The sequence below is a fragment of the Neolamprologus multifasciatus genome, chromosome 14 (genome assembly GCF_963576455.1).
Source record: "Neolamprologus multifasciatus chromosome 14, fNeoMul1.2, whole genome shotgun sequence".
NCBI classification, from domain to species: Eukaryota; Metazoa; Chordata; class Actinopteri; order Cichliformes; family Cichlidae; genus Neolamprologus; species Neolamprologus multifasciatus.
Genome location: NC_140452.1, coordinates 12,260,608 through 12,278,061, shown reverse-complemented (window position 1 = coordinate 12,278,061; position 17,454 = coordinate 12,260,608). Strand labels below are relative to the sequence as shown.

The following is a 17,454-nucleotide window of genomic DNA, read 5'->3' as shown; positions in this document are numbered from 1 at the left end:
GACACAAAAGGTGTGATAGAAGGAAGAGCACATTGTGCTCATAAGTCAAGAAAAAGTGTCTTAAGTAATTAAGGCACTTCAAGGCATGTCTACTACACCGATGAATGAAAGAAAATGTCATGTCTAAAGTTTCCTATAGAGTGAAATGAAAGCATAACACTTCTAATAGCTCCTTCCAATGATCACTTCTAAGTCTCTAATGCTGTACAATACCATCTAAAATGATAGCTGATGCAATCTATAATACTGCGTGCACTGCTTAAAGACCTGAAGAGGCAAAAATAATAAGATAATTGATGTAGGTAGGATTATTAAGACAGATACCAATCCTTCGGGATTAATAAAGTATTCTGATTCTGATTATAATACTTGGTGATTTAAAAATCCTTTTTCTCCCCCAGACAAACAGGATAAACAGATTTTCCTAACATGTGTAGTTCTTTATGAGTCCTTACTAAGATGTGGCATTGCAGTTTAAAAATAATCATGTTTTACTGTTGCAACCAGTTGTGTTCTAGTTTTTCACTCTGTTTGAGTCTGTTCTGCGTCAAATCTGTTGCATGCAATCTGTTTCTGATAATACAGTGACCCTAACTTTATTAATTTGTCACAAATTACATACCTGTTGCAATCAACATAGAGAGAATTTCACATTTAACTATTTCACTAGCTGGGCCCCCGTCCTCATTTTAGGTTTGACAGCATTTTAGTAGGTAAAAGTGAATACTTTGACATGAATTGAGCTGCGGTTTGGGGAAGGCCTCAATAGGGGGCTGGCAGATCCCTATGCACTAAATAGAAATGAAGAAGTTAAAGAATTGAGAACAAGGAGGGAGGGAGGGTGGGACACATAAACGAGAATGAACAGCTTGCAGAAGTGGGGGAACCTATGTAGATGACAACTGGAAGGAGATTGTTTGGAGGTGTGGTCCTGCTCCTAAAATTCTGATACATAATCTCCAATACATTTGTGCTCAGCAACCTTCCTGTTCAACCTTTCTGACTTCTCCACTTTGCAGTCGATTGTGGAATATCTAAGAGGAAAGAAATGTAATTAACTGACTTGTTGCAACAATGGAAACCTGTTAAAGTACCATAGTCAGATTCAGTGAGCTCTGTAGAAAGGACCCATTCTTGTATTCATCAAAGCAGCATGGCAAAGGGACTGAAAACACCTGAATACTCTTGCCCATACAGTGTCGCTTTAAAGGACCCATCTAAAACACTATAATATAAGGAAACAGAGAGAGGATGTGACTGTACTCTAATTTATTTTGCAACTGTCTTTCTGCCCCTGATGATTCCCAATGATAGAGCACTGGTAGCTTTGTTTTGTTTTGTTTACCATATTTAAACCCAAGGGTGTCTGAGTGTGCTGGTGAGACTGAGCTCCTCTGCCAAATCCTTTCCCACTGACACTCAACGATCGCTAATCTGCACTGTAAAACTCCAGCTTTGTAAAAGACAACCATCAAAAATTCAGACACAATTACATCATCAAACTGAAAGAAACTGGTTAAGTTAACTATATGTCAAAAAAGGAAGCCAGTGGCTTTAGTGGTTTAAAGAGTCTATGAATTTATTGAATCATTAAAGCCCTGTTAAAAAACAGTGTTATAAGTGAGAAGATTCAAGGTTGCTAAAGGTGGTTAATATCAGTCTGGATATGGAAAATTACATCTAAACTTCCATCAGTATGAATATGGGAAAAAAAGACAAATGATGTTCTGCACTCTTTAAGCCTTATTTCAAGTCTTATCTTGAGATGTGATCAGATATCGTTGTTAAGCTGAACTGTCAATCAGGGTTGTACACCTAATCACAGTTGCCACTGACATAGTGATTTCACACTTAGCTACATTTATGAAAAAAAAATACTTAAAGGTATGCTCTCTTTATAGGAAAGAGGTTAAATAAAATTATTTAAAGCAATAGGTTTAAAAAAAAAAAAAACTATTACAGGCACCAACTTTTTTCAGACATTTTATTTATCCAAATGGGAAAAATAATGTTTCTGATTTCTGTATGTGTTCTTTGGAGGATCCAAATAATGTCACTTTTAATCCCATGCTCCTTTCTGCCGCTTCGTCTCACTAAAGGGAAGATTCTAAAAAAGGATGGGCTCCATCTGAAGACTTTTAGGTGTTCGAGTGTTAAGGTCTGTCTTGCAGTTCTGAGTCAGAATATCAAGTTTCATCTTTAGCATTTATTATAGTCTCTGTGCAACTACCAACCTGTATTCACTTTGTTTTCACTCAAACACAAACTTAAATGGAACTGAATCATTTGACATTTCTTTAAAAGTGCCATGGTTTAACATCAAAGAGGCATAAATGTTCTGCATAGTCTGAGAGCACTGGATTGCAGAGAAACACACAGACACATTAACGCCCACCTGTACAGAAAGTCTTAGTCATATGGAAGCCTGGTATAATTGAGAGAAGAAAACTCCGCAGCCAACAATTCACAAGTACCCATTGTGCTTAAAAATCAAGGTTTTGCAGACAGTCATTTTCCTATTCTCAGGGGAAGGGCCAATGGAAGGGGAAAACCTGCTTCCTGTAGCTATGGCTAAACATATAATTTCAATTAAGAATATCTAGCTGAGACTATTAAGATGCCCAGAAGCTCAGTGCAGCGCCAGGTCGATGGGTTGCAAAAAAATAAAAACGAGAGGAAGCTTATGAAAACACTACAATGTGAGTCGGGAGAGCAACACCACCTTAATTAGGCTCTAACTCGTATGGATGCAGCTCAGGCTGTCAGATGTCAGGATGGTGAGTGACAGCTAGCGATTTTCACTATACAGCGCCTCAAAATCAAGAGAAAGACTTTCCATTCACAAACCAGAGGTGAAGTAAGGAGTAGTAATAATGTCTCTCAAGCACACTGGCGCATCACTAAGCTGCTCACCACCATATATGCAATCAGTAATTCCATCTGGCTGACCTGCATAGACTGATATTTCTATTAAATTACAAATAACCCAGCAGCGATTGTTGTGCCACCCCTTCCCTTTCTTAACCACTTATAGATTCCAAGGTCATAATGGGACTGAAGCCTATCCCACCTGTGAATGGGCAAAAGGTGGGGAGCATCATGGACATTTTGTCAGTCTATCATAGGGAACACAGAGTAACAGACAACCATTCATACTATCATGCACACCTACAGGCTTTTTAGGATCACCAGTAAATCAACATGCATGCCTTTGGACTGTGGGACAAAGCCAGAGTATTCAGAAAATCCACACAAGCATGACTACACAAGGCAAACTCCATAAAGTTAAGAAGTTTGTAATATTTTTACTGTAATGGGATGATGGGATATGCAGTCCACCAAGTAGGTATTTATTTTACTTGGTAGCATGACTTAAAATTTGAAAGTAATTAAGGTGTCCGTTACTTACCCCAGTGGACACTCTCTTTTAGTGCAACAGGGTTATATGAACTTCAATTAAATACCTTTAAATAACTTTTTTCCATCAAACAGTTTGTGTGTCATTGCCATGAGACACAGTATTAAGAGTTACATCTGAGCCCTCGACAATCCCCCCACTTTCAACTACTTCTGATTAGGCCAGGGCTAGAGGCTTACTGTCGCCATGGTGACAGGCAGCAATGACTGGACTTGAGACAGTTTCCAAGGGAAGTCTATAGTGGCCACTAAATTGGGTGAAAATAAATAGAAGTGATGTCCTATTTACAAAGACTGCTGCAGTGATGGAGTCGCTTGAAAGCAGATGTGGACAGTACAAATATCCTCCCTGATATTTTTAAATTGATAAAATGAGAAGTGCCCCTGGTTTAAAGACAAATTTATGCAGTCTTCAAGATCACACAGATACTGTCCATTCTGTTAATAAAATTGGTTACCATTGTATTTATCCCTAAAAGATTAACTGGGACCTTCATAATCATCGAATGCACAGGATTGATAATGCCGAGTTTGCCAATCAGAACTACTTTAAACTTGCACAAAAAGGCTAAAAAGAAGTGCTCATGGTGCATAAAAATTGGAGAATGAAGCTCCAATATATATATATATATATGATGTTTGGTGCTGGCAACAACCAGCAAGTCACCACACGTATAAAAAGACAAAAACAAAACAGATACCATCGCAGTTTTTGCTTGGAGGTCAGTGTACTGTTGTGGCTTATTCCAGGGTCACAACCTGGAAGACAAACTCTGGTAAGGTTCAACTACAAAAATCAGGAAAACCAGCAGCTCCCATCTATTGAAAAACCAATGCAGTCAAGGGGATGATGAAAAATGTGGCATGCACAAGTAAAGTGTAGAAAACAATAAACTGACCATTCCCCAGCCAAGTGCTTAACAGCAGAATTAAGTTAAATGCAGAATACAATATTCAAGCAGCATACTTGGGGTGTTTTTTTCACCCAACAACTTTTCTCATTTCTTCATGGTTTCTGCAAAAATATATATATTTTTAAACACCAAGGAGAAAAAGACAAATAAATCTCAGAAGTGTGAAATAATAACAGACATGAAAGAGAGTGTTATGTAATGGTAGCACAATCCATTCACACAAAACACAAGAATAAGTCTGGATTTAGACCCGCAGTCTATTTTGAAAAATATCATTGAAGAAATAATGAATAATTTTCAAGTGTCTGTATTTTGAATAATGTATCACAAATACAGAAGAGAACTGAAAATGAAGGTAAAAAGCATTCTCTACTTCTGAAAACAAATATGCTAATTTGGGTGTTCTTGCATTAAAAAAGAAAAAGAATGGAAATGATAAAAAGTAAAAAGTCACAGGTGAACCACAGAAATAAGATTATGAATTTGGATAACGGGGTTCACCTCTGCAGATAAAATGAGGATACAAAATACAGAATTAGAGCTCTCCAAGTCATAATGGAACTACAAACAATATGTAGCTGAGAACCATATTCAAAAACGAAATGTCAAACTAATTTGGGAAACCATTCATACAAGAGAATTTCTCTTGCTTGGAGAAAAAGAAACATGCAAAAAACAAACTGCTAACTTATTAGCTTTTAGGCTTTCTCCAATGTGCCGAAACAAATGACATGAAAAGAAAAATGGATCAAGATGTTATGCAAATGCCGCCGTGCCTTGCGACAAAATGGTGCTGCCACTCCAGGGAACAATTCTGAAGAGTTGAGCTGGAAGCCCACTCAGGGCCATTCTTTCTTTAGTCTGAAAATGTCACCAAAATAAAGGTCAAGCCATTTAAGGCAGATGGGTGAGAAGCGTTGGAGGAGGGAGTGTCAAAAATGTAAGAAATTAGTTTATTGCTTCTGTGCTTCCACTGAGTTTGATGAATGGCCTTCACATCAATGCTGAACTATGCTAATGGCCATACTAATGCCCCTATCCTCTCTGCTTCACTGATGAGTTAAGCACACAACAGTGCTGCAGACTGTCTGCAAGGGAGAAAATAATTATTCTTTCTCCCTTTAAAAGGCAATCATTGTCTAAAGCATGCAGGGAGACATCAGACGCCACATTCAGCATTTTCAAAATACTGTAAAATTCACACTACAAGACATTTTTTGTGCTAGACTGTTGATATATAGACACAAACGGTGCATAATTTGCACAACTAATGTCAGACAAGGAGTACGGATTCCGAGATAATGCTGCATACAAATTACAGCCATATTGACAGCACCATCCTTCTGTCTACACTGAATATTGTTTCCGTGGGAGAGCAAGTCCCATCTCTGACTCAACACATGGTTAAACTACAGTACGAGAGAGAGAAAAAGGAGTTGAAATCAATATGACAGTCTCTTAAGTCTCATAGTGGCGGAGAACCATATCTTAGTCCTGGCATGCTTGAGAGAGTGGAACACTTCCTCGTTTTCTACTCAATCACGATTCATATTTGCTTTGCCACATCATGCAACCACGTGAAAACTGTGTCTATTTAACTTGGCTTGCTGAATTATACAGGGAAGATTTGCAGGGATCTTGCAAACACACTCATCTCTGATTTCATGCTACAGCTAAACCAAACAGAGTCAGACTCTTTTGCAAACCGATATGGAAAGGAAATAGAAAAACAAAACACCTTGTAAGAATTTTGGAGGTCCGATTGGCCTCCCTGCTGCTGCGGAGCCTGGGGCGGTCTGCTTGCCTCCACCCCGGAGGGAAGGGTAACATCTCTTGGGTCTGGGTGCCGTTTCCATCTCTGGGGGTGAGGATACCTGGACCCGGGATATAGAGTATGTTTGGGGAGTGTGATTGTGTGTACATGTCCATTTACGTTTATTCCTGTGTTGGGTGAGTGCTGAGTGTTTGTATATGTGTGCATGAGGGTGGGAATGCATGTCTGTGTCTGTGTGTGCCTGTTTGTCTGTGTCTATATGTCAGGTCGGGTCTTAGACTTCACCTCTCTGGGAACTCCAAGGCCCTCCAAAGTGTGGAGGCCTATCTCCCCTCACCACACTCCCTGCCGGTGACTGATGCCCTCAGGGGTCGGTGCGTTGGTGGTTCTTGGTGTCCGGGGCTGGGCGCTCAGGTATGTACCAGCTCACTCCCGGTGACTACTTGGCGGGGCCTGGCGCCTGCTGCTCGGTCAGGCCTCTTCCGGGGCGCGGGGGGCCCTCGGGCCTCCGGCCTCTGTGCCTGTGGCTCGGTTCACTCTGGCACAGCTGGCTGCCGGCAGAGCCGGCGGGCACGCCGGTGCAGCCCCCTCTAGCTTCTGCCCGGTGGCTACTGGGTGACCCCTCATCTGGGGATCCTCAGCCCTTCCCATGAAGGTGGCACGGATGCCCCTCCGGTGGTCCTCCTTGGGCTCTTGCACTCTGGGGCCTCTGGATGTCTGGGGCCTGGATCTCCTCCATGCCTGCTTCATGCCCTGGGGGACGGGGCTATGGCTCTCTACATCCTCTAGCAGACCATTACATGGGGAAACCATTTGAATACAAGCGCGCCGATCCACACAGGTGTGCACATGGGTGTTCACTATTCGTAGACTTAAATCACACCTTTCTTGGCTGCTACTTCAAAGCACATTGTGCGCTGTCTGTCCTGCGTGCTGCACAACAACATTCAATATTTAGTATTTACTGCTGTTTTCACTTAGCTAGATTAATGCGATGGTGTTGTGTATAGTATGTTGCATTGTTTTGTTTTTTTTTTTTTTGCTTGTTTTCTATTCTTTTTCTCTCAACAGGTGATCCCGGAGATATTTTTTCTTCCCCCCTTTCTCACTGTCCCTCTCCCCTTCTGTTTTTCTTTTCCTTCCTCTTTCTTTCTCCCTTTCCTATCCCTCACTCATGTCTGTCCCGTCTGTAACAACTGAAAATAAAATAAATAATAAAAACAAAGGTCGATCAAATGGACCAATACGGCAATGCCATGATGATCCATTTGGCAAAATAAATCCATTGGGTATCCTTGTTGGTCTTCAGACAACAATTCTGACGGCTAAAGAACCAAATGGGACAGGCGAAAAAAAAAAAAAAAAAAAAAAAAAAAAAAAAAAAAAAAAAAAAAAAGAATTTTGTTGGGGAAAGCTCGGATTTCAGTTAAGTCTTCCAAGCCTCATGCTATGACTTCCTCATTAAAGTAACCTCTTTCCCCTTTTTCACAATGCAAATTGATTACTTTATGCTAACAAAGAAATCAGTTTTCCAGGAACAATTTGCTAGCAATAGATTGGACTCTTAACCTTAATTCTTCATGACAGAGATTCAATGAGGTGCTGGTGACGTTACTCAGAGATTTAGTTCTATGTCGACATGATAGCATGACACAGTTACTGCAGTTTTGTCAGCTGAACATCTACGATCTCAATCTTCTGTTCCCTCCCCTCTTAAAGGTTGTATTGAGATCTTGTGAATATGAAAGCCATTTGAGTACAGTGAAATCACTGTTCAAGGAACCAATTTGAGACGATTTGAACTGTGACATGGCACATTAATCCTGCTGGAAGCAGCAGGCAGATGAGGTACACCGTGTTCACGTAGGGATGGGCACCATCAGCAAAGGCACCCAAGTAGACTGATGTTTAATTGATACTAAAATATACAAAACTAAATATCACCAACAGCATTACACCATCACTATCAGCCTAAACCACTGATACAAAGCAGGTTAGATCCATGCATTCATGTTGTTAAAGCCAAATTCTGACCATACCAACCAAAGGTCACAGGAGAGAGCAAAAACATTCAGCCCAGGGAACATATTTCCAGTCTTCAATTGCCCAGTTTTGGTGAGCTTGTGCAAATTGTAGTCCGAGTTTCCCATTCTTAGCTGACAGGAGTGGCACCCAGTGTAGTCTTCTGCTCCTGTAGTCCATCTGCTTCAAGATTTGATATGTTTTACAGTCAGAGATGCTCTTCTGCCACTTGATATACCTTGGTTATATCGATTATTTGAGTTACTTTTGCCCTATCAGCTCCATGCCAATCTAGCCACTGACATCTAGCATCAACATGACATTTTTGGCACTTCGGTAGATCAGTAGGTTCAAGTTCTCTTCCTGTTAAAGTAAGTCGTTCCTCCTCCTGTTCCTCCTCATCATCATCACCATCAAGTTCTTGGTGTCAGACCATTGGGGTTCTCTCTCTAATACTGCAGGGTTTTTACCTTACCTTGAGACGACTGTTTTTGCGAGTTAGCACTATATAAAGAAAATGGAATTTAATTAAATATCCATGTGGAAAAAGTTTGAACCAATCATTTCTTATCTTGCCGCAAACTGTGAAGCACATGTTTGCTTCATAATTGAAAGTACACCTCATGTTTGAGAAGCACTATCTAGACAGATGAGAGGACACAGGCCGCATAACACCCACTGCATTATACCAACTAACTTCTGTGTGACACCTGGGGAGGCTCCTCTCCTTCACCAAAAATTAGGCTCAGTCTAACATGTAGCCGACAGCAGCCACCTGGTGTGTCTGAATTTCGGAGCACATCTCATGTCATGTACAGTCAGAGTGCGGATACAAAGAAAGACTATATTTGACATCCAAATGTCTGACAGTGGTGGACAAATTTGGCAATATTTGTTTTCTCACAGCTCAGAGGACAGTGACATAATCAAAAGGCAATGTGCTTAAATCATAAAGGCAATTAAGCTTGTAAAATAATTTTTTAAGTTTTCAAGTAACCTTTAATGTCACCATTTCGGAATACAGCTGCAATACATGCATCCAATCTAAACTAGGTACATGCACTGGAAGGTCTGGAGAGAATGTGATCTGAATTATTGACGTAGTCCTCACATGTGACCAGACAGTGACTATGACATCAGGAGGGCCCATGTTTGTGGAAACAGTGCCAGAGATTTAAAGATTATGTGTTTATGCTTCACTGAACTGGGCGCTTGCAGCATACAGATGGGGCTAACAAGCCCTCAGAAATAATGATGATGAAAGTTGCTCTGTAATCATTCAGTCAAAGAGGGAAGCCAGGGGCAAGGATCGTGAAAAATCTTTAGTTAACAGATCCTTTTTGAATTTATTATCTGGAAACATCTGCTTGTCAGTTCAGTGACAAGTTTGTCTTCATACCTTCTCATTATCAGCTGGGTTTGCAAACTCACGACATATCAGAAATAAAACACCAACACACAGAAATATGAGTTTCTCTGATTTCTGGCTACTTGTATATAGTAAAAGAATATAAAATATAATGCAAGATTTCCAGAAATTTTTCCAGCATATTTTTTTAAGTCCAATATGCTGATTGGAATATATAATTGAACACTAATTGCCTCATTATAGTGTTTTGCACATGGAAGACATATCAACATTAAATTATTCCTGACAGTTAATTAACCTAATGTAAACTATATTTCACAGTACAAATTGCTGGTAAGTTGCTATTATGGCTGTGGTAGTGGCTCAAAATCTGCAGCAATTTCTTTTATTTCTTTATTTATTTCAATATTTATTTTTAAATAGGAAGGCTAAAACTTATTTTACTGTTGGAACAATAAATCTGCTTTTTAATGCTTTTGAACAGCTGCATCACTAACGACACTGACAGCTTTATCATGATTAAAATTATGTGTAACTCGTAAAAAATGTGATCATTTAAAAATGCTCTCCTTTTCTAGCAGAAGGCTGGTAGATGCAAATCACACCCTAACTACCAAGATATAGAAGCTGCATTTAACTTTCAGGCTTATCAGCCCCAAATTCACTTGTAGCATGATGGAAGTCCTAAGATTTAACCAACATCTTAAAAAAGAATATCATTAGGACAGTCTGGCGGTACACAAAGAGACACCCTAAATCACCAGAACAACACATTCTCAAGCATCCCTGACACAACGTACTTAACAAAACATTCTCTGCAAAGATACCAAGAAGAAATAGCACTGCGTTAAAGGTAAAGAGCGCTCTTGCCAAATATTGATCTGGTCTAGATTTCTTCAGTTTACTGCAAGTTCATTGATAAATAAAATTCATTCATATCATTACTTTTTAAAGCACCCTCATTTTATTTTGAAAGCCTCAGAGAGTGGAAGTTATTGTTTTCTTTATAGTCAACGACAAACAGCAGTCTGCTGCAGAACGATGACTGCAGCAAAATTTTAATTTCCTGTTTGCTTGTTTTTTCATTTGAATTATGATATTTTAGCAATATTAGCAGTCTCAGCACTAAAAATCAAAAATTATGCAGACACTTACATGACTATACCTCTCATCTGTGATCCATTCCGGTTTTGAGACAACTGCTATTTGAAACATTTTTTCATAATTCATGAATATACAAAATTGCCAACTTTATTGCCTTTCGCCAGCTATTCTCCATCAGGCCAAATGTAAGTAGAACATTAATATTTGGACTAGAGAAACAACGAGAGTTTTATGAACAGAGACTCAGCTGTCAACAGGGTTAACTCTTACACAAGGGGAAAAAAATAGCAAAAACTCTTGTTGCTGAATATTTTCAGCATCATTTCCTTCAACTTCAGCCTCTCTAATTCATCATTATTTTTATTTTATCTTTAATACTCAGCTGTGAAATCCAGACTTATAATGTAAAACATCCACCCTTCTATTCCTTAACTTCCACTTATCCAATTCATAGTTGCAGTGGTGCTGGAACCAGTCCAACTGTCATAGGGCAAGAGGCAGGGTAGATCCAGGACAGGTCACCTGACTGTCTCAGCATTAACACATAAAGACAGACAACCATTCATGCTTACATTCACACCTACAACCAATTCAGAATCATCAGGTAACCTAACGTGCATTTCTTTGGAAGGGCCAGAGTACCTGGCAAGAACCCATACAGGCAGGGAAAGCTTGCAAACGCCACACAGAAGGTCCTATTTTTGAACCCAGGTCCTGGGTTTATTTGCAACATTGCCAATCCTTTTTATTTTCATTAATTATTGACATGGATATGAGAATAGAACATAACATGTGCACAGCTCAATGTAACAAACTCCAACACAGTGTTAACATTGTTCACCAATAAATAATAATAATAACGAAATAAAAAACTAAAAACACAATGTGGTCCGATTTCTGCTGTAGCATTCAAATGGTCGGGTCGGGTCGGGTCAGAGCTTAAAAAACATGAGAGCATGGATCCATCTTACATTAATGGTATAATAGTGTGGGGGGTATTCCCTTGGCAGTTTCTGAACCCTTTAATATCAATTAAGCATCACTTGTTGCCACAGCTTACCTGAGTGTTGTTACTAACCATGTCCATCACAGCAGTGTACCCGTCATCTGCTGGCTCTTTCCAGCAGGATAACACGCCATGTCACGATACTCAAACTTTGTGAACATAACTATCATTTCACTGTTCTTAAATGGCCCCCATAGTCACCAGAACTCAGTTCAATAGAGGACCTCTGGCATGGGGTGGAATGGGAGATTTCTATCATGGATATCCAACTAACAGATCTGCGGCAGCTGTGTGATACTATCATATCAATACGGATCTAATTCTCAGAGGAATGTTGGACCTTGTTGAATCTGTGCAACAATAAAACAGTTCTGTACCAGCAAGGAGTGAACAAAAAAAGAATTATGGAGAAATTAGAAAATTCGGAATAAATACACAAACAATCCTCCTGAGAAAAAAAAAACTATCTTAACTGCATAACTTGAGTAAAACTACTGACATCTAACAGATAACCTTAGGTGTTGAGAAGACCAGACTATTTGAAGTGTTTCAAAGCCTAAGCCAAACCTTCAGCTACTTTTTTTGTAAGTAAAGTGGACAGTAGAGCTGGGCGATATATCGAGTTTTTAAAAAATATCGATATATTTTTATACGAGATATAAGATGTGACAATATCCTTTATATCGATATAGTCTATGTTACTTGTGGAGCCGCAAGTTTGCCTCTCTTTCGTCCACTTTTGTCTTTACGCAACATTACTCGGCCTCGCCTCTCCTTCACTGAGCACAACTCCCCCATCGCTTCACCTGCAGGAAGCGACAAGATGGACACGGCAAATCTCCGTTAACGAGTTACTGCGCATCGCCCCGTGCGTGGGGCGGGACGCCGTCAACGTGTTAGCTAGCTAACCACGCTAACGAGCTAACCACGCTAACGCCATGCAGCCCAGAGGCGCTGCACAGCCTAAAATCCTTTCATTTTCTCAAAAGTTGACAGCGCGCCTTATGTATGAATTCTGGTTGTGCTTGATGGCCGCGAACTGATTTTATGTGGTACACAGGGCTCAGCAATCTGTCAAAACATGTTTTAGTACAACTTTGGTAAGCTACGGTGCTGCACCGCTTGATGGATTGTCGGAGCATTACGGCTACCGAGGAGCCCCGCGGAGTGATACGTACTGTGCTTCAACGTAATATTACCCTACTGTGTTTAAGGACCATAAATGGCACCTGTTAAGAGACGTGGTTACGAAGAGGATTTCAAACTCAATGCTGTGAGTCACACAGTAGAAGTTGGGAACAGAGCAGCTGTGAAATCTGTCTTTGTTACTATGCTCAGCGTCTTTTAGTTTACATTTTGACTGCACAATTGTGAGCTTTTTGTTATGCACAAAAACAACATTGTTTTCTTTTATTTATGGAGCATTATTATTTAATAAATGCTCATAATTTATTTTTGAGTAAATTTTATGTACATCTATGCTCTATGTTAATAAAAGTGCCTGTGTGACATCTGGGACACAGCTTTGACTAAGAACTCTCTTTTTGTTCTTACTTTATGGCTTAAAAAAAAAAAAAAATCGAGATATATATCTTATATCGCCATCCAGCTAAAAAGTATCGAGATATGAATTTTGGGTCATATCGCCCAGCCCTAGTGGACAGGCTGTCAGAGAGTACCATGAGCCAATATGTTTACTGAACGGGCTGAATAGCAAGTCATGGCAAGACAACAGCAATCATACACAAGTCACTGTTGCTCAGACATGGAACCCTTCAGCCTCACACTGGGACTCAAAACGGAAACCAAACTGGAAAAAAGTGAGACTTCCTCAAGCTCATAGTACACAAATTTGTTCTACTCATTTAATCATTCTTGCTTTACTGATTTATTTTCTCAAGATAAATATGCATTGCTGCAAAAGCAGAAAAAATAATTCACACAAAGTCTGCAGTAAAAGATTAATTAATTAACAAAACAACAACAAAACAGAGAAGTTCAAAGAAAGCTCCTGGATTGGAAGGGAAATGGCTACCGGACAGTTTTGGAAGGCTTTGTGTGCTGTATCTGACTTTAGTATCCGGATACAGTTGACAAAAAGCTGTGAATCTCCTCATCTCATCCACTTATTTTCTGTGCACGGCAGAGTAACTGCGTCCTATCATGCATCACTGGGACCCCATATATTTCATCTCATACTAATCCTGGCAGTGTCTAGCTGTATTAAATTAAATGTCCTGGACGGTCTACCACATCATCAGCAATATGTCAATTCATTCATCTTGTAAGAGTCCATTTATTAACAGAAAAAAAAAAAGGAATTTACTGAAAGAACAAGAAGTAACAGTGGAAGAAACAGATTGTATTTTGAACTCCTACTCCTGGAAACACAATTATGTCCAAAGGTCCTCTCTCACAGAAGCACACCCACAGATATTTTTCAATTTAGATCTCGAATTCATATCTTTTGCCTTGTTTTCCGTGCCTCAAACTATTTTCCCCGACTGACACAGCTGCTACAATTATTTCAATCACATAAAAAGACCACAGAGGCACAGGAACCTGAACTGAATATTAAAAAACTCTGCTACTGTCAACAGTAAGAGACCTTACCTCCGGAAAGGTGTGAACTCATCCAGTGTTCTCTGCCGGTAAATTACTGAAAAATTAAATGTAGTGAATCTCAAAAAGTGCAGCAGGTGCAATTTGCAAAGGTTTGGTTATTTGCTCGTGCTCCTACCTAAGTTAATAGCATGACCCTTAGTGCCATCACCATGAAAAGGAAATAAATGGAAATACAAGCAAGATGTGGTAAAACCATTTAGTCCTGTGTCCCACTTCTTTTTTTTCCACTTAATAGTACAACCAGATATTTAATTTGACACAGTGGTTATTCATAATTTAACAAACATACTTGTTTAACCTATCAAATTATATGGTGATCTTAAAGCATACAAAGAAATAAAGCATTTAAAGGACAACTGCTAGTTAGGAGATCTGGCTGTTACTCATATTACAAAAGCCAGAAGGTTGAAGGTTGAGTTTGAAGGTAAAACTAAAGAATAGTACTGTAATGTCAAATTTTCCCCAACAAGTAACCATTTTTTCTCCCCTCAGAAAAAAACCCCCAAAGCTCATCGGTTAATAGTAACCTAAATAATTTTAAGAGCAAAGTCGTAGGGTTCTGAATGATTCCATCTACGAGGAGGGTATGAAATGGATGATTACTGCAATGAAAAAGACGCGCTTGAACAGTGAGATTCCCTTGACACCAGCTGCCTGTCTTGATTTCAGCACTGAGGACAGCTCCCTTCTTATGAAAACCTGTTGAAGAATCAGAGCAAGACTTCTGACGTGCCATACGGGAAGGTCCCCTTTAAGCGAGACTGGCAGATTTAGCTTTTTAACGTGGAGTTTTTACTTTACATGGATTCATGAATGTGTAAAATACTTTTATGCAGTGTCTATGCTGTCAAGCCGCTACTAGTCAGTTCCATGCCAAACGCTGTCATGTGGAGCAGCCAATGAACATAGAAGTGAAGCCTTTCATCTGTGGCCAGTCTTGAACTTTAAAGCACCCTGACTGTCAAAAACTAAAATGGGGATCAAAGCCTAGTAATGCTGGTCTGTTTGCTTTTGAATGGCACTTATGAAAAGACTTTGTCTTTGTTCCACTCTACTAATTAATCACACCTTTTAGCTGGCCACACTCAGTGGGGCAGTTAGTCGAAAGGCAGCCTGAGTGCAAGGGAGGGTAAAACTCCCCAAGCCACACTGCTTTCCCTATCTCATATTCACAGCTTACTGTGTGGCAACGCCGGCCTGTTTACTATTCTGGTGGTTTGCATCATGTGGTCGTTCCTCTAATCCCTTGAAATGCTTGGAATTGTCAAACAAGAGAAGTGCTCACCTCTCCAGAGGGGGAGAGGTAGAAAATTAAAAGGCAATCTTGCAGGAAATATATCTTGCACAAGGAAAAAGCCTGCACTGTGAATATAGCTACTAAGAAGCCTCAGTGAATGATAGTGCTTGTCACAGAGCATCATACAGTCTGACACAGTTATAACCGCATAGGACCCTGGAGAGAAAATGTGTACAGCCCAACATCTAAAAATGCTGTCATCAATAAATGGTTGCAGGTCAAATCTGACAAGCAATGCAAAAAATGTGTCATAAATCATCTAAACAGGAACAACTTGTAAGTCTAAGGAAATAATGCTGAGATACTATATTGTCCAAAATCTGTGAACTGGCACATACAATAACTCACTTATCAATTTTACACTATGTGGTCACCTTGACTGTGCCCTGCACTGCAGCATATTCCATGCAATCACATAACACAGACAGGGGAAACAAAAGCATCTTTCTCTGCATCTCTAAACACACTAGCATCAAAAGTGCTCCTCTAATTCCCAGTTAATTAGGCACACTGAATATGAAGCAACACTTGTGAGCCTGTATTAAGCCTACTGACCTCGAGATATGATTTGGTTGAAATCAAGCTCATATTTGAAAAATATCACGTTACATCAACAATGAAAGACAGCTGGGGACTAGCACAACTGATCTCTTTTGTGATTAGTCTGCACAGTTTCCTCCTGCTGAATAGTGCTGTCAAAAAACATATGCTCTCCTGATATCTCGTATATTGCAAGGTGCATCCATCCAGAAATATGTGCTGCTAGCTTCCATCTGGAGAAGAGAGGAGAGGAGGAGGGACAAGGAGTGAGAGAGAAAAGGGAGAGGACTTTAAAGTTCCACTGCTGATATAAACATCTCTGCTTGATAGAGGGAAGAAAAGTACACTGCAATGCAGACAGAGGCAGAGATAGAAAGGGAGGACAGAAAACAGAAAAGCTTGAGATGGGCCTTTAGAAGGCAAAAAAACCAGCATAAGATGAAAAGACTATGACAGCAGAGAGCTCTTCACTCTGTCCTGTGTCACTTCTCTTACCAGGCTAGGGACAAGATGTCCTCTAGGTTAAAAAACCGAGATCAGTATGCAGGTCACAGAACCAAAGAGGAGAGGAAGAAAGTGGTGGAAACCGTCCACTGTGTTTACTGCAGCAATCTCCCACTTTCTCTCTCTGACCACAACACTAATGACGTTGTTTCCTCACGGACAATTCATCACACTCTGACAGCAACCCTCACTGGTTTCTTACAGCAAAAAATAAAACAAAAAACTAGATGTCATAGTAATAACACTGGCAAACACACAGTCGATACTTTAAAAAAAGAAAATATAATGTAAAATACATGCACTAGAATCCTTTTCCAAGTTCAGAGGACTGTAGATGTTATTGTGGAGAAGTGATATGAACCTTAAGCTGAGGTTTATTCTTGTAAAGTCTTGAAAGTCCTTGCATTACATAAAAATCACATGAATATATGTGAATGAATGAATATATGTGTAGCTTTACCCTGAACGTTAGCGCAAATATATCAAATATTTCACTGGTACAAGTATCCTTTCCTCACAGAGGTAATTACCTAAGTAAATAAAGAAGGAATATATTTACCCCATTAAAATTCATAAGGGTAAATAAGAAGAATAAAGGACTTGTCACACTCACACTTTTACTACCTAACACATGCATAAGCATCAAAGAGCACCAAAGCAGAGGAAAAAAAAGGCAAGGATGCTTTATCTCTCATTCCCACGCACATAGATACATGCCTGGGGCATGTACATTTAAATCCTCCTAATCTTTCTCTCCTATAATGTAATTTGTATTTAAATGTACCGCCAACCAAACCCTTACTGCCTGTTATTCTAATGCCAGAGATTCCTGACATGTTCAGCCAACCGAGACTTTTGCATCAGCTATCAGAGATACCTGAC

The 17,454-nt window shown here is 39.7% G+C and overlaps 1 protein-coding gene and 1 long non-coding RNA gene across 6 annotated transcripts in view; one reads left to right on the top strand and one right to left on the bottom strand.

Moving 5' to 3' along the window:
• Positions 1-17,454, bottom strand: part of nbeab (neurobeachin b) — a 207,833-nt gene that overhangs the window by 157,513 nt on the left and 32,866 nt on the right. The gene's annotated exons all lie outside the window — the stretch shown is intronic.
• On the top strand, positions 9,887-16,987 carry LOC146503651 (uncharacterized). Its single transcript, XR_014868832.1, has 2 exons — positions 9,887-12,194; positions 13,258-16,987. It is a non-coding gene; the product is annotated as an uncharacterized LOC146503651 (long non-coding RNA).